Here is a 24364-nt window from a genome sequence, read left to right as displayed (position 1 = left end):
ACGCTGCTCGGCCTTTTCCTGTGCCGTCGGTCGGCTCTAGCCGCCGCTGTGCGGGAAGGGTCTGCGCCGTACCTGTTGCCAGCCCGTTTCGCTGGAGTCTCTGTTGGATGGTCGACGCCCGTGCTTCTGGAATCGGCCTTCTTCTGCAGAGTTGCAGGTAGGTTCGAATCTACTCGTCGCCAATGTTAAATCCGTGTATCTTGATGTTGTATGTTCTTCAATAACTAGACCAGAGATTGCAGAGAACAATCAACAGGTGTTTACTGGATGAGGGTTACTCTAAAAACTAACTGTACAGATCCCTACTCAGGGTTATATACCGGTGTGGTCACTGCCAGTACTACAGTATACAGGAGCTGTAAAAAGTAGTTCTCCCCTTAAAGGTACATACACTACAGTTACATCCTCAAAAAAACTCAAATAAATTTGTTAAACAAGATTTCCCTTTCATGAAACCATGTTGACTCTGCCTAATCATATGTTTTTCTAAGTGCCCTGTTACCACTTCCTTAATAATGGATTCTAGCATTGTCATAACGACTGATGTTAGGCTAACTGGCCTGTAGTTCCGTTTTCTCTCTCCCTCCTTTTTTGAATAGCAGGGTTACATTGGCTACTTTCCAATCTGTTGGGACCGTTCTCGAATCTAGGGAATTTTGGAAGGTCACAACCAATGCATCCACTATTTCTGCAGCCATCTCTCTTAGAACCCTAGGATGTAGGTCGTCAGGTCCATGGGATTTGTTGGCTTTTATTCCCATTAGCTTCTGAAGTACTTTTTCTCTACTGATATTAATTAATTTAAGTTCCTCACTCTCATTAACCCCTTGGTTCCCCACTATTTTTGATATGCGTTTTGTGTCTTCTGCTGTGAAGACTAATACAAAATATTTGTTTAAAGTCTTTGCCATTTCCTTATTCCCCATTAAAATTTCTCCTGTCTCAGCCTCTAAAGGACCAACACTTACTTGCTGCTCTCTTCCTTTTTACATACTTGTAGAAGCTCTTACAATCTGTCTATTTCTTGCTAGTTTACTCTCATTCTATTTTCTCCCTTTTTATCAATTTTGTGGTCATCCTTTGCAAGTTTCTAAAGCTCTCCCAATCCTCAGGCTTACTACTATTCTTCACAACATTATAAGCATCTTCTTTTAATCTAATACTATCCTTAACTTCTTTAGTTAGCCACGGATGGATCACTTTTCCCGTGGAGTTTTTATTTCTCAATGGAATGTATATTTATTGAGAATTTTGGAATATTTCTCTAAATATTTGCCACTGATTATCTACCATCATACCTTTTAATCTAATTTACCAATCTAGCTTAGCTAACTCGCCTCTCATACCTATGTAATTGGCTATATTTAAGTCTAAGACTCTCATTTCCTACTGAAGTATTTCACTCTCAAACTCAATGTGAAATGTTTACATATTATGATCACTTCCCTAGAGGATCATTTTCTATGAGATTACTAATTAACCCTCTCTCATTACACAATGGAGTTAGCTGGACTAGTAATTTAGAATGAGTTCAAATCCCACCATGTCTGTTTCGAGAATTTGAATTTAGTTCTAAAAATCTGGAAATAAGAAAAAATCAGCAATGTCATAAAATCTTAACCGGTTCACTAATGTTAGGGAAGGAAATGTACCGTCTTTATCTGACCTGTGACTTCAGTCCAATATCTTAACTGCACTCTGGCCTAGCAAGCCCCTCAACTGCATCAAAACTACTTGCACCTTCTCAGGGAAATTAAGGATGGGCAATTAATGCCAGCATCCCGAGAATGAATAAAGAAAGAAAAAGGACCCAATCAGAATCTGTTGTGATGCCTTCCACAGTCAAATAGGCAGTCTGGAGGGAAGATCACACTGGAGGAACGTCACTTGGTTGTGATACTGGAGGCAGACTACTGTTCCTTGCGGGTACAGATCAGCCATGATCTCGCTGAATGGCGGAACAGGCTCGAGGGGCTGAGAGGCCTGTTCCTGTTCCTATGTACTGTGTGCCCTGAGGATAGGGGCTGGGAGCGAGCCAGTGACTGACAGCATCAGAGTGCGGCTTCTCACGTTTACCGTGGTGCCAGTGGGAGGTCAGAGCCCTCATTCACTGCTGTTCAAAGGTCTGCATTTCAGAGGCAGCTTTGACTGTCATGGCTGCCTTTCTTACTGCAAAGTGATTGCTTTTTGATTGGTCCAGCAGCGTCCGAGGAAATTGTAAAACCAATGTCATTGGATGTTGCCGTACCAATCAAACAGCAATCACTACCCATCACTACACTCCCAATAACAGATCCCCCTAATGTAGGCACTACCAATAACAGACCCCCCCAAGGAGGGCCCCACCCATCACTGCTCTCCCAATAACAGACCCCCCTAAGGAAGGCCCCACCCATCACTGCACTCCCAATAACAGACCCCCTTAAGGAGGGCCCCACCCATCACTGCACTCCCAATAACAGACCCCCCCTAAGGAGGGCACTGCCCATCACTGCACTCCCAATAACAGACCCCCCTAAAGTGGGCACCGCCCATCACTACACTCCCAATAACAGAGCCCCCTAAGGAGGGCACTGCCCATCACTACACTCCCAATAACAGACCCCCCTAAGGAGGGCACTGCCCATCACTACACTCCCAATAACAGACCCCCCCTAAAGTGGGCACTGCCCATCACTGCACTCCTAATAACAGACCCCCCTAAAGTGGGCACTGCCCATCACTACACTCCCAATAACAGACCCCCCTAAGGAGGGCACTGCCCATCACTACACTCCCAATAACAGACCCCCCTAAGGAGGGCACTGCCCATCACTGCACTCCCAATAACAGACCCCCCTAAAGTGAGCACTGCCCATCACTGCACTCCCAATAACAGACCCCCCTAAAGTGGGCACTGCCCATCACTACACTCCCAATAACAGACCCCCCTAAGGAGGGCACTACCCATCACTGCACTCCCAATAAGACCCCCCTAAGGAGGGCACTGCCCATCACTACACTCCCAATAACAGACCCCCCTAAGGAGGGCACTACCCATCACTGCACTCCCAATAACAGATCCCCTAAAGTGGGCACTACCCATCACTACACTCCCAATAACCGACCCCCCTAAGGAGGGCACTGCCCATCACTACACTCCCAATAACAGACCCCCCTAAGGAGGGCACCACCCATCACTACAGTCCCAATAACAGACCCCCCTAAAGTGGGCACTACCCATCACTACACTCCCATCAACAGACGTTTAAAAGGGGCATAACTGGTCACTACCCTACCATTTGCCTTTGCTTTACTTCCCTTCTGAAGGCCAGCATTAGGACTCTATCTTCCAGCTGATGATTAACCTGTGAAGATTGGTATTACCTATTGCTACAATTCCCTAAAATTGATTATGTGGTCAGTTATCTCATTGCTCTTTGTGGGAGCTTGCTTTGCACAAAATGGCTGCCGCGTCTCCTACATTACAACACCTCAAGAAAAGTACTTCGTCGTCTGTGAAGCACTTTGGGACGTCCTGAGGCCATTAAAGGCGCTGTAGGAATGCCACGTCTTTCTTTGCCATAACGTACACTCTGCTACCACCAGGACAGGCCAGTTTAGCCGATTGTCAGCCACGTTACTATCTCACGGGCTTCCCTGTTGGGGATGGGTTGCCAACTCTGGTTGGGCGTCTTCCTGGAGGTTTCATCACATGACCTCCCACCTCCAAAAGCCCCATCCCCCACTACCGCCATTGGTCGCCCGACACGCCCCCTCCTCGTGTCGCCCCGCCTTCCCACGGCCAAGCGCAAACCGAACTGACCCTTTGTTACCTGATCGGACGAATCTTGACCGTCATTCAAACGCCCATTTTTCCCCACTGCCAATATTTTGCTGGCTAAGAAACGAAAGTGTTGAAAGAAAATGAACTAAGCCGGCAGTTTTCTTTTTAATGCCCCTGTGATTTTTCTCCTGGGTTACTTACTGCCGTGTCCTGGCGATTAATCTTTGATTCCAGGGGACTCCAGGAGAATCCTGGAGGGTTGGCGACTCGAATTGGGGAGGAGAGGTTGGCAGATAGATCCTTTTATCTAAGTGTCGTCTGCTTCTGAAACATTTTACTGCCACAATATGTCAAAAAAATCATTTTTTCAACATCAGAGAGGGAAGAGGCTAATTTTTAAGGCTTATTTTAACTTGAAAGGCGACAGCTGGGTGAACAGATGAACGCTGTGATCTAGAAGTGGGCTACAGGCTGATCAAAAACCATGTCATCTTCTGGCATTTGCTTCTGTTACCTCATTATCATGCTTAACTCCCACAGAACGCCAGTGTTCCTTGCCTTGGTATCAGAGAATATCCAGGCTGTGTCGTCATGTGGCTTCGGTTTCAGACCGTGGCTTGGTGAGCAGCACGCCTCGCCTCGAGAGTCAAGAAGGCCGTGGGTTCGAGTCCCGCTCCAGATTCCTGAGCAGTAAAACCCAGGCCGACGCTCCTGGCGCTGCGCTGTCGGCGGGGCCTTTCGTTAAACCGAGGCCCCGACTGCTCTCTCAGGAGGGCGTAAAAGATCCCACTGCCGCTATTTCAAAAAAGAGATCTCTCTGGTGTCCTGGCCAACATTTATCTCTCAACCAACATCACTAAAAACAGATGATCTGATCATTTATCTCAATGCTGCTTGCGGGATCTTGCTGAGCGCAAATTGGCTGCCGAGTTTCCTGCTATACAACACTTCAAAAGTACTTCATTGGCTGCAAAGCGCTTTGGGATGTCCTGAGGACACGAAAGGCGCTATATAAATGCCGGTCCTTGCTTTAGATTTCGTAACCAAGCCATTAGGGCTTGGCTTTCCTATCGAACAACCAAGGTGCAGAGCTGAGACCCACAATGTAGGACAAGAGTAGGAGAGAAGACAATGTGATCCAGGAGGTGGTGGGTAGGTGACACCAAGCTTAGGTGTTAAAAACCTGTGGATTGTAGCAGCAAAGAAGACCGAGGGAGGTGAGGAGCCCCACAGTTTCGAGTTCCTGAGTTTGAGTAGGTGATGGTGTGAAGACTCTCGATTTCAAAACAGTGAGGAGGCAGGGAGGAGGAGGAGCGAGTGTAATCTAAGCTAAGGAGGCACAAGAAAAGAGCGTTCAAAGGAGTAATGAACATAGCAACACTGATAGAATCGTAGAACGATACAGTACAGGAGGAGGCCATTCGGCGCATCGTGCCTGTGCCGGCTCTTTGGTAGAGCTATCCAATTAGTCCCACTCCCCCTTGCTCTTTCCCCACAACCCTGCAAATATTTTCCTTTTCAAGTATTTATCCAATTCCCCTTTCGAAAGTTACTATTGAATTTGCTTCCACCGCCCTTTCAGGCAGCGCATTCCAGATCACAACAACTCGCTGTGTAAGAAAAATTTCTCCTCATCTCCCCAACTAGCTCTTTTACCGGTTACCTTAAATCTGTGACCTCTGGTTACCAACCCTCCTGTCACTGGAAACAGTTTCTCCCGATTTAAAAAGAAAGGGGTAAAAATTGAGTCGCGCCCCCTTTGGGGCACTAACTTCACCGGGGTACTACTTTTAGCACCCTGAAAAAATTAGCGCACCCGCGGCCGAAGTTCAGTGGTAGCGCCCCAAGAAGGAAGCGGGGTGTTACTGGAAGCGCCCCGCCTCCCTCTTGGGGCACTGCGAGGGAATATCGCGGCGCTATGTGCCGCAGCGCCACACGCTGTGGCACATCGCACCGCGGTACTACAGGCCTTCCACCCTTTCTTAAAGGGGAGGGGCCCTGCGCAGCACGACCTGGGGCCCAGCTGGGCCACCGAGGATCGGAGTGCTGGCAATAGAGCGCTCACGGAGAGCAGCCGGCACTCCACGGGTGGGCAGTTCAGGGGGACGGCAACGGGGGCAGGTGCTGGCAGGCGACCAGCAACAAAAATGGCCACCCGGCACCTTGCCTTTAATTAGCGCCGCCCCGGCCGCAGGCAGGGCCCCAATGACCCCGTCGGACATAGCGTCCGGCGGTAAGTCAGGGGGCGCTACTGAAGATGGCGAGCGGGGCGCTGCGCACAGCGATGATGTAATCGGCGGCGGCGCGGGGCGCTAACGGTTATCGCCGCCGCTAACCTCCCGCTGGATTTCGTGGGAGACACTGTCGGCGCCGCGCCCGGCCGCTAACGGGAGGCACGAAGCAGCCAAATTCTCCCCCCCCACTCCCCCAAGACTTGCATTTATGTAGCGCCTTTCACGAACCTCAGGACCTGCCAAAGCACTTTACAGCCAATGAAAGACTTTTGAAGCGTAGTCACTGCTGTAATGTAGGGAGTTTACTCAATCAATGATTTGGAACGTCTCAATCAAATCTCCCCTTAAAATAGACACGAGAGGTTATTAGCGAGAGAGAGAGAGATCGGAGGGCAGAGGGGAGAGAGGAATCACCGAGCAGGGGTCAAGCGGCAGTGTGGATTGTTCCTAATGTCCAGACAGACGGGGTGGTGAGGCACTGGGTGATCCTTGAAAAGATGGCTCCTTCTGCCGGCGTTGGGTTCTGCACGTTTGACAATTTTCGGTCTGTTACTTTGAGAGGCGTCGACCCATTTAGATTTAAATAGCAATGGCAGGTTAGATTGGGATTGAAACTGCTGAACGATGTGCGAGAGAGCCGCGGAGGATCTCCTTCAGCGAGTAGCCCGAACCATAGGATTCGCACAAGTGGGCAGTGCAGCAAATCAGTCAGCATTTGGCCAAAGGGCCAAAAAAGCTAGGATTCCCCCCCACGAGCTCAGAGTGCTTGGGGGGGATTCCTGGAAACCTCTGTTGGTGATCTGCTTGAAGGCAATCAAATAGTGAAAAATAAAATGCGGTCAAAGTTTTCACAGATTGAAGTGTCATCTGGGGAACAGCCGCACAACAGTGGAAAGAAAGTAAACGGGGTAGAAATTCGGGCCTGTCTATTTTTGGTGCCTTGCCCGAGCCTGAATGGCCAAGAACAACAACGTGCATTTATATAGCGCCGTTAACACAGTAAAATGCCCCAAGGCGCTTCACGGGAGTGTTATCAAACAAAAATTTACACCGGGCCACGTGAGGAGATATTAGGACACATGATGGTCAAAGAGGTAGGTTTTAAGCAGCGCCTTAAAGGAGGAGAGAGAGGTAGAGCGGCAGAGAGGTTTAGGGAGGGAATTCCAGAGCTTAGGCCAGGCTCGAAGTGCCCCCACCACCACCCCCCGGAGTGAAATCAACAGCGTCGCGGCGGCCCTCGTGTAAGTAAAGCCAGGGGGTTGGGAGTAGGGGAGGGTGGGATTAGGAGGCGGGGTGGGATTAGGAGGCGGGGTGGAGAGGATCGGAGGCGGGGTGGAGAGGATCGGAGGCCTGGTAGTGGGGGAGTGGCGGCCCATGTTCGTTGAATGTGAGGTCGGGGGGGAGCAGCCCTGCTGGTTTTACTGAGTAAATTGGCGCCGGCTGCCTCAGGACACACCAAACTTGAAGTGGGGGCCTCAAACAGGCGTTAGGCCTCCTATTTGCACATTTCAGGCGTGGGCTCTGGACGCCTGTTTTTTTTCCTCTACAAATATGGCGGGCGGCGCACTTCTGGCCGGAAACGTGCGTGCACTTCCTGCCTGCCATATTGGGGGCTTAGTAGACCGGTAAGCGCCTGAAAAATGGCGCTGCGCGGCCAAATTTATAGGCCAACATGTTTAGGGGGCTAAATTCGTTTGATTTGCGCCTCCCGTTAGTGCAAATCAACTAGCGCCTGGGCGCGGCGCCGCTAACGCCTCCCGCAAAATTCAGCGGGAGGTTAGCGACGGCGCTAACCATCATCGCCGTGCGCAGTGCCCCGGCTGTAAAATTGGGTGGCGCCCCCCTGACCTACCGCCAGACGCTATATCCGCCGGGGTCAGGGTGGCCTACCTGCAGCCGGGGCGGCACTAGTTAAAGGGGAGGTGGCGGGCAGCCATTTTTGTTGCTGTCCCCGGCCCCCGTGAAGCCCCCCTCGCGGGGTGCTGGCTGCTCTCCAATTGCCCGGCACTCCTCTTGAGTGTCGGGCTTGTTTGCCGGCACTCCTGATCCCTGGTGGCCCAGCTGAGCGCCGGGACGAGCTGCGCCAGGCCCCTCCCCTTTAATAAGGGGAGGAAGGCTTGCAGTACCGCAGCGTGACATGCTGTAGCGCGTGGTGCTCCGGCACATAGAGCAACAATATTGTCTCGCAGCACCCCAAGAGGGACGCGGGGTGCTTCCAGTCGCGTCCCTCCCCCCTCTCGGGGCGCTACCTGGGAAAATCGGCCTCAGGGGCGCTAACTTTTTCGGGGCGCTAAAATTAGCGAAGGTAGCGCCCCGATACAATGTGAAACACCATGCCAGGGGGCGGTATCCAATTTTTACCCCTTAAAATCTCCTGTGGCATCAATGGATGAGGAAGAGGGAGTTCTCTCTGTGTACAGGCAAACATTTCCCCCTCAGCCAACATCAGCAAAGGCAGATCAACTGCACTTCAAAGTAATTAATTGTATCCGAACGACTTTGAAACACTCCTGAGAGACATGGTAAAGTCTTATATCAGTGCAGTTTTCTCGCCAGCATTGAGCTCCCTGCTCCACTTTGTTTTATTCATTCATGTGATGTGGGCATCGCTGGCAAGGCCGGCGTTTATTGCCCAACCCTAATTGCCCTTGAGAAGGTGGTGGCGACGCGCCTTCTCCTTTGAACCGCTGCAGTCCGAGCGGTGAAGGTGCTCCCACAGTGCTGTTAGGGAGGGAGTTCCAGGATATTGACCCAGCGACGATGAAGCAATGGCCGATATAAGTTAACGTCAGGATGGTGAGTGACTTGGAGGCGAACTTGGAGGTGATGGTGTTCACACGACATTACTCCTCTTGTCCTTTACATGGAATTACATTACATAGAATGTACAGCACACAAACAGGCCATTCGGCCCAACCAGTCCATGCTCCGCCTTTATACTCCACTCGAGCCTCCTCCCATCCTTCCTCATCTAACTATATCAGCATATCCTTCTATTCCCTTCTTCCTCAGATGCTTATCTAGCCTCCCCTTAAAGGCAATATACTATTCGCCTCAACCACTCCCTGTGGTAGCGAGTTCCACATTCTCATCACTCTTCGGGTAAAGAAGTTTCTTCTGAATTCCCTATTGGATTTCTTACATTGATGGCCGCTAGTTTTGCTAGAGTCTGACAGGACTAGACAGACTAGATGCAGGAAGGATGTTCCCGATGGCGCAGGAGTCCAGAACCAGGGGTCACAGTCTAAAGATACGGGGTAAGCCATTTCAGACTGAGATGAGGAGGAATTTCTTCACCCAGAGAGTGGTGAACCTGTGGAATTCTCTACCACAGGAGGCAGTGGAGGCCAATTCATTAAATATATTCAAGAAGGAGTTAGATATATTTCTTAAGGCTAAAGGGATCAAGGGATATGGGGAGAAAGCAGGGACAGGGTACTGAATTTGGATGATCAGCCATGATCGCATTAAATGGCGGAGCAGGCTCGAGGGGCCGAATGGCCTACTCCTGCTCCTATCTTCCGTGTTTCTATGTTTCTGAGAGTCCTTCTCGGTGGCAGAGGTTGCAAAGGAGGGAGCTGCTGTCGAGGTGACCTGGGCGAGTTGCTGTAGTGCATCCTGCAGATCGCACATACTACAGCTCGGGAGACCATCGTGGAGGGGGTGAATAATGACTCCAGTGGCAGGGGCGTCGATCGAACGAACTCTCCGTGTCCTGGATGATGTCAAGCCTCTTGAGCCTTGTGGTGGCTGCAGCCATTCAGCTGAGCAGGGAGCTCCTGACCTTGTAGCTGGCTGATGGGCTTTGGGACATCAGGAGGTGAGTCACTCATCACAATCTACCCAACCTGTGTCCTGCTTTTGTAGCCACGGTGTGGATATGGCTGCTCCAGTTAAACTTCTAGTCCATGGTGCCTCCCAAGATATTGAAAATGGGGACTCGGCAATGGTGCTCCTGTTGAAGGCCAAGGGGAGATAACTGGGCTTCCTCCTGTACGAGATGGTCATTACCTGGCCCTAATGTGGTGCGAATCACATAGAATTTACAGTACCGAAACAGGCCATTCGGCCCAATTTGTCGATGTCGGGGTTCATGTTCCACACGAGCCTCCTCTCGCCCTACTTCATCTCACCCTATCAGCATAGCTTTCAATTCCTTTCATCCCTCATCTAGCTTCCCCTTAAAGGCATCTATACTATTCGCCTCAACCACTCCTTGTGGTAGCGAGTTCCACATTCTAACCACTCTCTGGGTAAAGAAGTTTATCCTGAATTCCTTATTGGATTTATTAGTGACTGTCTTATATTTATGGCCCCTAGTTTTGGTCTCCGCCCCCCCCCCCCCCCCCACAAGTGGAAACCTCTTCTCTACATCTACCCTATCAAACCTCTTCATAATTTTTAAAAGACCTCTATTTGGTCACCCCTCAGCCTTATCTTTTCTAGAGAAAAGAGCCCCAGCCAGTTCAGTCTTCCCTGATAGTTATTATTAGAATGTTACTTGACACTTGTCAGCCCACACCTCGAGGTTACCCGGGTCCTGCTGTAGGCTGGGCGTGGGCTGCTTCATTATCAGAGCAGACTGGATCTGAACACTGTGCAATTGCCAGCGAGCTGCACCACTCCTGACCTGATGATGGCTGGAGGTTTAATGATGAGGAAACCGAAGCTGGCTGGGCCGAGGATGCTTCTCCCGGGGCTGAGGTCATTGACCTCCGACCTCCACCAGCCATCTTCCCCTGTGTCAAGGTATGACTCCAGCCATTGGAGGGTTCTCCATTTGACCGCCCCCCGCCGCCCCCCCCCCCACAACTGACCCAGCCCTGCCATAAAACATGAGGGAAGCTGAATCCGTCATAACGTCCAAAAGGAAAGTGGATAAATACATCAAAAAGAAAATGTTTAAAGGATGCAGGCACAATGGGCTAAACGGCCTCCTTCTGTGTTGTAAAGTTCCTTGACTCTACGAGTGTGGAACTCCGAACCCTAATTATTGTGATGACTACGTTGTCAATCCTTGAAATAGGGACATGAAGTCCCTGATAGTGACCTGTCTAATCCTTGATACTGCTGAGAAAAGCCAAGAATTCAATGATACTTCATCCAAGGTTATACTGCATTCCTACTGATTGTTAAACAGTTGTTGCATCTTTTGAGTCAGTTTATGCAGCGCAACATAGAACCAAATTAGGCATCGCAGCAAAACAAAGGCAAATCTCCATCAATTATTTTTTCCCACACATCCTTTGGACAAAAACATTTTCTTTTGCTTCTTTTCTTAATCCGAACGTCCTAATTGTTAACTCTGCTCCCCGCATCCTAACTGGCAAAAGTCCCCTTCATCCATCTCCCCCCGCCCCTCCCCTGCTGTGCTCGCTGACCTACATTGGCTCCCAGTCCGGCAACGCCTCAAATTAAAGATGTTCATCCTTGTGTTCAAATCCCACCATGGCCCCGCCCCCCTGCCTCTCTCTAACCTCCTCCAGCCCTACAACCCTCCGAGATCTCTGCACGCCTCCAGTTCGGGCCTCTTGCGCATCCTCGATTTTAATCGCTCTGCCATTGGCGGTTGTGCCTTCAGCTGGCCGGGCCCTAAGCTCTGGAATTCCCTCCCTAAACCTCTCTGCCTCTCTCCTCCTTTAAGACCCTCCTTAAAACCTACCTCTTTGACCAAGCATTTTGGTCACCTGCCCTAAAAGCTGTCTTTCATTCTGCCAGCGCAATTTACACGTCATCTAGCGCCATCCTGTGTCTCTTAACCTCTCCCATTACCATCTCCTTTTGCCTTGAATATCTCTTAATGCCTCTTTAATTCTCCTGCCTTCTACCCTATCACAGACCTTCCTTTTTGTTCTTTCATCACCTCCCCCATTTCCCAGCCACTACATTTGCTTTAAAATCTGTTCCATTTCCTGCTTTTTTCCAGTTCTGAGGAAAGGTCATCGACCTGAAACGTTAACTCTGTTTCTCTCTTCATGGATGCTGCCCTGACCTGCTGAGTATCTCCAGCATTTTATGTTTTTATTTCAGATTTCCAGCATCTGCAGTATTTTCTTTTTGCCCTAATATCTCCTTTTATGTGGCTCAGTGTCAAATGTTTTCTGACTGCCCGCTCTCTAACCCCCTCGTTGGGATGTTTACTCTGTTAAAGACGTGATATAATTGCAAGTTGTTGTTGTGGGAAGGGTATCAAGGACTTGGCTAGGGTGCAGAAGAGATTGACTAAGATGATATCGGTGATGAGAGGCTTTAGTTACGAGCAGAGATGGAGAAACTGGGGCTCTTTTCACTAGAACCAAGAAGGTTACGAGGGGATTTGATAACAGTAACAATTATGAGGGATTAATAGGGATAAATAATTTCCACTTGTCAGTGAGTCAGTAACTCGAGGGCATAAATTTGAGACCATCGGCAAAGGAGCAGGGAGGTTATGATGGAGCTGTACAAAACGCTAGTTAGGCCACAGCTGGTGCAGTTCTGGTCGCCACACTATAGGATGGATGTGATTGCATTGGAAAGGGTGCAGAGGAGATTCACCAGGATGTTACCTGGGCTGGAGCGCTTCAGCTATGAAGAGAGACTGGACAGGCTGGGGTTGTTTTCCTTCGAGCAGGGAAGGCTGAGGGGGGACCTGATTGAGGTGTACAACTTATGAGGGGCATAGATAGGGTAAGATAGAAAGGAACTTTTCCCCTTAGTAGAGGTGTCAATAACCAGGGGGCATAGTTTCAAGGTAAGGGGAAGGAGGTTTAGAGGGGATTTGAGGAAAAAAAATTTCACCCAGAGGGTGGTTGGAATCCGGAACTCACTGCCTGAAAGGGTGGTAGAGGCAGGAACCCTCACAACATTCAAGAAGCATTTAGATGAGCACTTGAAACGCCATAGCATACAAGGCTACGGACCAAGTGCTGGAAAATGGGATTAGAATAGACAGGGCTTGATGGCCGGCGCGGACACAAAGGGCCAAAGGGCCTCTTTTTGTGCTGTAAAACTCTGTGGGGGAAAAATTCGGTTGGTTGTGCCACCCATTAGCGCCTAAAGAGGTCGAGAAGTGGGGCGCTAACCAACTAGCGCCCGGGCGCAGTGAACCCTGCACCTCTTCCCATATTGAGCGGACATATTGAGGGAATGCTTGCTGCCATTCCAAGAACATGAATGGAACCGTTCTGCTACCCCTAAGCCGGTCAAGGGCAAAATTTGTGCAAAGAACAGACATGGCCATTGTGAATAAAGAAAGTTGTTTATTTAACAAAATGTGCTTCCTTCCCGCATGACAAAGCAATGGCAACAAAAAGCAAAACAAACAGACTGCCACATAAATGGCTCTCGCACCCAGGAGACTGTCCAAAACATAACTAACATTCAGACCAGCAGCCTCGGCCTTGAATGAAACAAATAACAGGAATCAGCAGCACCTTCTACTTTTTCCCCCTTGATGGTGATCTGCTTCCCTTTCAGCATTGGCCCCTTCCCGCCCTGCAGCTCCTCTGTAATGGGACCCCAGTGGCTGCAGCAAGGCTGGGGGAGGCCTGCTGACTGTCCGAAACCGCAGATGCCCCTGAGGGACGGCCTGGATGAGCTCTGGGCCTGGAGGGCCCGGCTGCTGACTGCTCCAACTCTGCATGGGCGGAAGCAGTCTGTCCTACAGGTGGTGGCAGCTGCAGTGGAGAAGTACCAGTGGTGGCATCAGGAATGCTGTCATCCTGAGAGCGGACAGCAGCTCCCTGGTCGGCCGACACACTGGCACTCTGACGGGGCAGCATGCGCAGCAATCGGCTGGTGCACAGATTGCTGGCCTGCTGTGGTGCGGCAAGGGCCCCGGGGAATCCTGCCCGTTCCAGCAAGGGTGGCCTCAATCTGCGTCTGCATGAGATCAGCGAGTGACTGCGTGGCAGCACTCAGCACTTGCGTGGCAGGTGCCATTGCTTTGCTGAAGCCCTGGACAATCCTTGCCAGTGCTGTGCCGAAGTCCTGCACACTCCTTGCCTGTGCTGCACCGAAGTCCTGCACACTCCTTGCCTGTGCTGTGCCGAACTCTTGGACACTCCTTGCCAGTGTCTCAATGGATTCGGGCATCCTTCCCACTGCAGCCATGAGCTCAGTGTGCCTCAGTGCAGCCTGGGCGCTCATTTCAATGAGGGCACGCACCTCTTCTGCGGTCTGTGCAGCAGCACTCGCAGCCCAACTCGCCCTCCGGGGAGACGGCCCCCGAGCTTCCCTACCCCCCTCGCGTTGCTGCAGGCTGCTGGGTCCTGGAGCTGGATCCTCCTCAGAGCATTCCCCCCCACTCCCTTCCCTCCAGGGAAGGAGTCTCCCCAGTCTGGAGATGGGCTGGCTCGCCTGAGGGTTGAACGGATGGTCCGGCTTCCTCCTCCTCGTCGCCTCTGGAGTCAGTCGCAGTGGCAGCTTGAGGGCCCGCCTCCCGAGCTGGTGATGCAGCATCTGAAAGCAGGGAGGTTCAAGAGTGGCTTTAGCGAAAGGACAGGGTGGCAGCAAGGGATGCGTGAGTGCTGCAATGCTCTGAATTGGGTCGAGAGTGAAAAAGCATGCTGGTGGGGGGAACAAGTGGAAGGAGAGAGGTCAAAAAGGTGATGACCTTACCATCGCGGTCCACAATGGGGTCGGCATCTCCAGAGGCGACGGGGCCAGTCATCCGGCTTGCGACGATCTGGTGGACTCACTCCTCCAGGTCTGTAAGGGTCTGTTGCCTGCGGTTACTCGCCAGCTTGGCCTGCAAGAGAAAGGACGGGGTGTGATGAAACATGCTGCCCTGATCTGGTATCACATGCCTCCCATGGTAGAATAGCCCCTACATTATGCTGCCCTGATCTGGCATCACATGTTTCCCATGGTCGAATAGCCCTTACATTATGCTGCCCTGATCTGGCATCACATGCCTCCCATGGTCAAATAGCCCTTACATTATGCACTGAGCTGAATGTGCGTGTGTGTTTCCAGAAAGTGCCATGGGTGCTGGATGACAGCTGGCCATTGGGGCTTTGCACACCCTCTGGCCATAAAGTGAGGTGCAGATGGAGGGATGAAGATGATTCTGAAAAAGGCACTCACCCTGACGACCCGAGTGAGGTCATTGAATTTCTTCCTGCATTGCACAGGAGTCCTCGGAACCATGCTGCTGGAGGTGACTCTTTGGGAAACCTCCCTCCAAGCTCTGCGGTATTCAGTGTGTTGAGGCCTCCTGCCATTCTCCGGGTACAGCACAGATCGCCGGCGCTCCACCGCGTCAACCAGAGCATCCAATGCCCCCTCGCTGAAGCGCTGCGCTCTCTCCCTGGCCCTCTCCATGTGGTTGAAGTTTTGCCCGCCACACGTAGGTTGCCACCGATTTTGAGGCCTACAAGGCGCAGAGTGTGGCTGCAGATGATAATCGATCCGCCCCTTTAAGAGCTGGCCGGCGCCAGCGTGTCTGGGTGAAATCGATAATTGACAGCACCTGCTCTGCGCCCGCCCGCGGAGAAATTGTGTCGCGCCGCCGGGTTAGCGCCTTAAGACTATCGTGCAGCGCCTGATTTAGCGCTGCAATCACCTTCAGGGGCGCTGCAACCCAATATCACTCGAGGTGGTGATAAATTGCGCCTGGCGCTAAACTTTGCGCACCATCAATACTAGCGCCCCAAACGGGGCGATACCGAATTTCTCCCCCTATGACTCTAAATGGGGAGGTTAGTTGTTTGTTATTAAGGCTGCATTTAGTGACACCAAAAGCGCCCCGGCCAGGATGGAGATGATTGGTTAATTCCCCCGTCAATCACGCCTGGCGACTGCACTGCTGCAAGTGAGTGGGATTGATTCACACACATGATTTGTATTCTGCAACTAGCTCACTGCATTTTGCCGGAGAAATAGCCCTGCTTTTATTGGGAGACTTTGCTGTAGTTTCGGTCATGAGCTGCAGTTGGCAGTGACTCTGTTTCAATAGACTCTGTTTGCTGTGAGTCCTGCTGTGAGGTCCGCCCCCACCTCCAGCTCATTCGCTGACACAGTGGTGTCGGTACTCACTCGGGGTTTTCTTGTAACACCAAGGGTTGTTTGGGCATGAAATGCCTGACCAGAAACAGTGTGGCAGGACTGGGAGTGGAGGGGGAGGGGGAGGGCGGCAGTGCAGAATCCATTAAAAGCTTTTGAAAGGCAACTGGGATAAATATTTTTAAAAAAGAAAAATTTACAAGGGTTCGGGGGCAACGGCAGACGGGCTGAGCGACCTCCATCCATACTGTAAAACTCTACCATTTGTTAGTTATTCGGCTCGCCTCGCACGTGGTGGAACAAATCACTCAGTCCAGACCGGGGAAAGATAGAAGAGCGTCTTGCGGCTTTCCAGCACCTGTCAGTTTTATTAATAGCTATCTGCAACTCGAGCGACTCCCTTTCATGATCTTGATAAACTTCAAGGCTGGCAGGGCGAGCCAGCTGGGGATTTGTGAATGTCAGGGTCACGCCGCACAGATTTACACCTCTCCTGTGAGGGTGGAATGGAACATGTTGGAGGAGTGGGGGGGCGGTGCTGGCGGGGTAGGGGTGTGGGTGGGGCGGGGGGGGTGGCTGACAGGCTGATGGATGGTGAGGGATGTCGACACATCAGAGCGAGTTTGACAGGGGCGCCCGGGAAAGAGGTTTTTTTTTTGCAGAGACGGAAGACTCCGGGCAGCCCGACAAGTTGTAAAACGAACATGAAATTGGATAAATGACAGGGAAACAAAGACGCTGCTGGTTTTAATCAGAGAGCCGTGATTAGCAGGGATTACCCCCCCCCCTCCCCCCCCCAAAGGGGCAACAGGACAGGGACCTCTGTTGTTCCCAATATTAAAAAATGATTTTGATAAATGTACTGTACCAAAGGCTCAGGTTAGATACAATAAAGTTCAAATCGCTCTGGGCTGCCGTGACTTGGGAATGCTTGATGGGTGGTGTAAGGGGGCGAGCTTTATTTTGCATCGTTCCATACCAAATAAGAGCAAGGAAGCACCCTATGAAATTACATAGAATTTACAGCACAGAAACAGGCCATTCGGCCCAACTGGTCCGTGCCGGTGTTTAGGCTCCATATGAGCCTCCTCCCACCCCTCTTCAGCTCACCCCATCAACATATCCTTCTATTCCTTTCTCCATCATGTACTTAGCTAGCTTTCCCTTAAATCTGTGCTATTCGCCTCAACTAATCCTTGTGGTCGCGAGTTCCGCATTTTAACCACTCTCTGGGTGAAGAAGTTTCTCCTGAATTCCCGATTGGATTTATTGGTGACTTATCTTATATTTATGGCCCCTCTTTCAGGTCTTGCCCACAAGTGGAAACATCTTCTCTATGTCTACCCTATCAAATCCTTTCATCATTTTAAAGACCATTATCAGGTCACCCCTCAGCTTTCTCTTTTTTCTAGAGAAAAGAGCCCGAAACAGATCAGTACGGATTTAGGAGGGTGATTTAGATCGGGCGATAAACTGGTGCAATCAATTTTCTCAGTGGGGATGCAGCGCAGATGTACCAGGATGATACCGGGGCTAAATGGGTTAAATTATGAGGACAGTTTGCACAGACTAGGCTTGTATTCCCTTCAGTATAGGAAATAAAGGGGTGATCTAATTGAGGTGTTTAAGATCATTAATCAATTCGATAGGGTAGATAGAGGGAGAAACTATTTCCTCTGGTGGGGGAGTCCAGAACAAAGGGGCATAATCTAAAAATTAGTGCGAGGCCATTCATAGTGATGTCAGGAAGCACTTCTCCACACAAAGGGTAGTGAAAATCTGGAATTCTCTGTATCTAACCCGTGCTGTACCTGCCCTGGGAGCGGTTGATGGGGCAGTGTAGAAGGAGCTTTACTCTGTATCTAACCCGTGCTGTACCTGCCCTGGGAGTGTTTGATGGGACAGTGTAGAGGGAGCTTTACTCTGTATCTAACCCGTGCTGTACCTGCCCTGGGAGTGTTTGATGGGACAGTGTAGAGGGAGCTTTACTCTGTATCTAACCCATGCTGTACCTGCCCTGGGAGTGTATGATGGGGCAGTGTAGAGGGAGCTTTACTCTGTATCTAACCCGTGCTGTACCTGCCCTGGGAGTGTTTGATGGGGCAGTGTAGAGGGAGCTTTACTCTGTATCTAACCCGTGCTGTACCTGCCTGAAATAAAGAATAGATTTGCCTTTCTAATCTAGGCTTTATTAACTTAAAAATCCGGTAGCACATCTTCAACACCCAGTCCCAACTAAAGGCTGGAAAGAACTGAATTTAAGATGGCCACCACAAATCACATGACATCAACTACCAATGAGATTACAGCATATATCCCAAGGCAGGAAACAAACAACCAATCACAATACTTCTTACTAAACATAAAGAATAATCACCACATTCACCCCTCCTTTTAAAATATACTCCAACCTAAATAACCTTTACAATTTATAATTAATTATTTACAACTAAAACTATGCACAGACAAAATAAAACTATTCAACATGACACAATACTAAGTGAGCAACAACAAATAGTAACATTGCACATAAGTATTAGGTATCTCTCAACTAAAACAATATAATATAATATTTCAACAATTTTAAAACATTATCAATTTAAAAGTCCATTTTCAATCGGTCGACCGGATATCTTGTTCGTGTCGACCTTCTTAACCTTGGTGAAATTCCTTGCCCTCCCACACCAGGAGACGCCGAAGTATCTTCTGCAGGAAGGCTATCCATATCCCGATTTTCAACGGTTTCCGGATTAGAAATCCCATCAGGAGGTAAACTGGGACGGTCATGAACATCCATCGAGGGCTGACTAATAGAAGTATAATTATCTGCAGTCGGATTGGAAATATTCGTAGTATCTGTAACAGCATCCACATTATCTGAATCATGACTATTGTTAATATCCTCAGAAGAGGGCTGGCCACCACAAGGAGCCAAGTCTTTAATTGAAACGGTACTTTGTTTCCCATCTTGGAATTGAATATGAGCATATTGGGAATTTGCCTCCAACAGCTCCACCTCCTCCACTAAAGGATCATATTTTGACAATCTAACATGGCGTCGAAGCAGCACAGGTCCCTGCATAGTAAGCCATGAAGGTACCGAATATCCTGTAGTAGATCTCCGCGGATAGTTAAAGAGCCTTTCATGGGGGGTCACATTAGTAGCCGTTGAAAGCAATGATCTCATGGAATGCAGGGCATCAGGCAGTACCATTTCCCACTGTGTATTCTTAAGGTTCCGGGATGTCAAAGCCAACATAACTGCCTTCCAGATCACCCCATTGTATCGTTCGCACTGTCCATTACCCTGGGGATTATACGGGGTAGTTCTGCTAGTAGAAATTCCCCGACTCTGAAGGTATTCCTTCAACTGGGAAGACATAAAAGAACTTCCCTGATCCGAATGGATATACGCAGGCATCCCAAAGATGACAAAAAGTTGAGTCAGACATTTGATAACTGTAGCAGCTGATACATCTGCGCAAGGAAAAGCAAAAGGGAACCTTGAAAACTCATCCACAACAGTAAATATATATCGGTTTTGAGTAGTTGAAGGAAGAGGCCCCTTGAAATCGACGCTCAAACGTTCAAAAGGAGATGTAGCCTTTATAAGATGAGCTCGTTGAGGCTTAAAGAAATTCGGTTTACACCGAGCACAGATAGAACATGATGAATGTCATCCGCTTGACGTCTTCAACTGAAAAGGGCAAATTCTTACTGCGTACGAAGTGTATCATCCTCGTAACCCCAGGATGGCATAAGGCATTGTGAAGATTAATAAGCGTATCTCCGTGAATCACAGAACAATAAGCCCTCGACAGCGCATCAGCAGCAACATTATCCTTCCCCGTCGATAAACTATATCAAAATGGTAACATGCCAACTTAATCAATAAAGAGAAGTGTACCTTTTCGACCACTGAGGTAAATCTACTGGGGTACATTATCTCGGGAAACAAGATTAAACCAGACCCAGAACGTCTGCGACCATTGATTGATTTATCTTGTCCTACTAATTCTAAGGCTTTGCAACGAGTTGTTGGACTGTTTTCTTACTATTCTAATTGGATTGCAAATTTTTCACAGAAGATCCGGCCTCTTATTCGGGTTATGACATATCCTCTATCATGGGAGGCCAGGACGTGTTTTGATAATTTTAAAAAGGATATCCTTGGAGCAGTTGTGCATTCTATTGATGAGCAGGTTCCTTTTGTGATTGAGACGGACGCTTCTGATTTTGCAATTGGGGCTACTCTGAACCAAAATGGAAGACCTGTGGCCTTTTTCTCATGTACCTTGAACAATAGTGAAAAAAGGCATTCTTCAATAGAGAAAGAGGCGTATGCAATAGTAGAAGCACTGCGTAAATGGAGACATTATTTATTGGGGCGACATTTTACGTTGGTAACTGATCAAAAGTCTGTGTCCTTTATGTTTGATGTCAAACATTTTGGAAAGATTAAGAATGATAAAATAATGAGGTGGAGGATTGGATAAAGAGGTTAATCCACAAATAGATAAAGGTGGCTTAGTCCCTCCAAATGAAAGACTGAGACTCTTGTGTAACTGAAGCACATCATGACCAATCAAAATACCCGCACAGAGATTAGGCAAAACAGATAGGCGTATATCAGTATACGTATTACCTAGAAGAATCAATTTCACAAGGCAACAACCAGCTACTTATGAAGTGAGAGTCGTCTGAGCCATACACACCTGATAGGAAACAGGCGAAATTTTCAAATGCTTCTCCTTTGCAAACTGAAGACTTATAAAACTCTCGGTACTGACCGTATCTATAAGGGCCTTCACTTCCAACCCATTAACTTGGGCCGTAACTATAGCTTTGTTTAGGCCATGAGCAAATGCAGCAGAAATTGATGCAATAAACGCCCTATCTAAAGGCTGAATAGTCACAGAGGAGGTAATTGAACCTGATGATTTACACACACGTGCGTAATGACCTCTCTTGCCGCATTTACTACACACAGCCTCCCGAGCAGGACACTTCAGACGAGGGTGCCGGACGTTCCCACAAAAATAACACTTCTGAATCCTAGAGGCAACAGCCGCTGAAGTAGAAACTGTTTCAGAATCTAGTAAACCACTCCTATTAAGTCCACATAATTCCTTTTCATCCGGAACTGCCGAAACCACAGTCACAGGCTGATTAAAAAGAGCATAAGAATCCGAACTTCTCTGAGCCACATCCAATGTAGAAGCTTGCTCAAAAGCACTCTTAAGATCCAAAGTCTTATTTTCTAACAACCGCTGACGAATTGATCTAGACAGTAATCCGTTAATAAAAGCATCCCGTACCGATTCTTCCTTATATTCTTCAGCCGACATGGCCTTATAATTACAGTTAACACTAAGGCACCGAAGTGCTTGTAATTAAGTATCCAAAGATTCTCCCACCTGCTGCCTACGGGCAGATAGAAGGTGACGTGCAAATACCTCATTCTTTGGTTTAACAAAAATCTTTTCCAATGTAGAAATAGCCACTTCGTAAGTTTTACAGTCCAAAATATACTTATACACATCCGGAGCAATGTAGTTGATCAGCATATTCAGCTTATTTAGAGACTCTTGATCCAACACGCCCAAAAAGTTTTTAAATGTACAATACCAATGTTTCCATTTATCATCCACTCCTGCAGAATTAGGGTCAGCATTGAATCGTTCTGGTTGAAGATATCGCTCCATTCTGACATAAAGTTAATGGGCCAGAAATTCCAGAACGGGGCTTGCAGCGCGTGCAAGCCCCGTATTTGCACTTACCCCACGCTCCTGCCGATCAGCTCCAGGGACGCCTGCACTTCCAGAAACTGAAACAAGAATCCCGGGCAGCGTATGACGTCACGCCGCCCAGGAGTGCAGCCAGCGCGGACCCAGGAGCGTGCAGTGTAAGTGAGACACGCCCCTTGAGGTCTCAGTTTCACTGGACACGCCCCCAATGTTTCTGTCAAGCTGCTTTGCTTTTTTACATGCAAAGCAGCAGTTTAAATAGGTTTTTGGAAGTTTTTTCAAGATTTTGGTAACTTTTATAAAAAATTTTAAATGTTTACATTATTTTGAGTAATCTGAAGTAGTTTTAAAGAGAATTAAAGCAATTTAAAGACTTTTAAAAGCCCTAAAAGAATTTTTAAAATTCCATTTATTTATTTAGCAATGTCGTCGTCATACGTGTCTTCACACTGTTCCCTTTGGGGAACTGTATGAAGTGGTGGAAGGATTTATGGCCGTGATTAACGCTCATTCCGTGACCGTAACCATCTTTGAACCAGCCATTAGGGCGGTTAGTCCTATGGCGGGAGGGTTTTACGGGCTCCCACAAGCTATACAAGGAGGGGGGGCCACCCACACCCACGGACGCAAATATCCCACTGGATGTCAACCCAGAATTTAGAGCCGGAGCTCCGACTCCACTTGCCGGGACTGTCTGGAGCGGGGTTCGAAACCCTACCCTGATCTGGCCCAGCGGCGGGGATCCTACCGCTATGACAAACGCCCAATCCGATTAGCAACGTGAAATGGCAGCATAGGGCTCCAGTCACGGGGAGGGAAAAGGCGCAGGAAACGTATGGGTGTCACCTTTTGTGCGGAGTGGGCCTTTTGCGTAGCAGTAAGCATCCCCTCCGCTGGGCCAGAAGGAGTAGGGTTTTGAACCCCACTCCAGACAGTCCCGGCAAGTGGAGTCGGAGCTCCAACTTTAAATTCTGGGTGGACATCCAGCGGGATACTTGCATCCGTGGGTGTGGGTGGCCCCCCCTCCTTGTATAGCTTGTGGGAGCCCGTAAAACCCTCCCGCCATAGGACTAACCACCCTAATGGCTGATTCAAAGATGGTTACGGTCACGGAATGAGCGTTAATCACGGCCATAAATCCTTCCACCACTTCATACAGTTCCCCAAAGGGAACAGTGTGAGGATACGTCCGATGATGACCTCTTGCGCAATGCACCTCCTTGGACCCTCAGTCGCAGATGCGAGGGGGCAAGTCGTGCAAGTGTTAAATTTTTTATTTTATTGACATGTAAAATGTTGGCCCAATAATTCCCTTCCAAATGCGCTAGTACGGTCGGGGTACTTACGCATCTGGCCGGATGAAATGCCGGTTTTCAGCATGCACAGTGCATGTGGGGAAAACCGGCATTTCCTGTCCTCTGAACGAAGGGGTTCAGAGGCAGAACGCGTGCGACTGCACATGCAGCGCGTGCGCAGTATAATTCGCCGCTTTCATTAATGCTTTCAGTGAGGTCCAGTCATTACAACTTACACATGAAAAAAGCATGGGTACAGTTGCTACAGAGGCTGCGGAGGAAGATATTTCTTATCGTGGAGCTTCTGAAAGTATGTATGTCTGTATATATTCCTTTGCGTGTTATGTATATATTCCTTTACTTATGTGTATGAATGTATTATTTAATTATGACTTTCAGAGAAAGTAACTTATTGGAAAATCATAATTAAAAACATACATTCATAGTAAAGGAATATAAAACATACATACATATACGTAAAGGAATATATGTGGACATACATACATAACTCATTCTCACATTCCATTCACACAGCCACAATTGCTCCTTCTACCTACCGTTCTGAAAACACTTTAAAAAAAAAAAAAAAAAAAAAAAATTTTAACTTTAAAACTTACTTAAAATTTCTTAAAATAACTTCCCTCCCTTTCCCAAACAAAAATATTGCATTTCAAAAGCTCCACGATAAAATATATCTTCCTCCGCAGCCAATGAACCACTTTACACTTGCTTTTTTTCAGTGTAACTTCTAAGGACTTAACCTCACGGATTTCATGAATGAAATCCACGAAGTTCACTGCGCAAGCGCTGCCTGTGCAGTCGCACGCGCTCGAGGTCTGGAAATGCCGGCGTTCCCCGCATGCGCTGTTCATGCTGAACGCCGGCATTTCCAACGGCCAGAAGCGTGAGTAAGCCGACCGTACTCACGCTTCTGGCCTGGAATTTCTGGCCCAATAAATTGAAATAAAGAATAGATTTGCCTTTCTAATCTAGGCTTTATTAACTTAAAAATCCGGTAGCACATCTTCAACACCCAGTCCCAACTAAAGGCTGGAAAGAACTGAATTTAAGATGGCCACCACAAATCACATGACATCAACTACCAATGAGATTACAGCATATATCCCAAGGCAGGAAACAAACAACCAATCACAATACTTCTTACTAAACATAAAGAATAATCACCACACTGCCCTGGGAGTGTTTGATGGGACAGTGTAGAGGGAGCTTTACTCTGTAACTAACCCGTGCTGTACCTGCCCTGGGGGTGTTTGATGGGACAGTGTAGAGGGAGCTTTACTCTGTATCTAACCCGTGCTGTACCTGCCCTGGGGG

This window comes from Somniosus microcephalus, unplaced genomic scaffold, assembly GCF_052327205.1.
Source record: "Somniosus microcephalus isolate GS21.2 unplaced genomic scaffold, FLI_Smic_1.0 unresolved_chr1, whole genome shotgun sequence".
In the NCBI taxonomy this organism is placed as follows: domain Eukaryota; kingdom Metazoa; phylum Chordata; class Chondrichthyes; order Squaliformes; family Somniosidae; genus Somniosus; species Somniosus microcephalus.
This window is presented reverse-complemented; position numbering follows the sequence as displayed.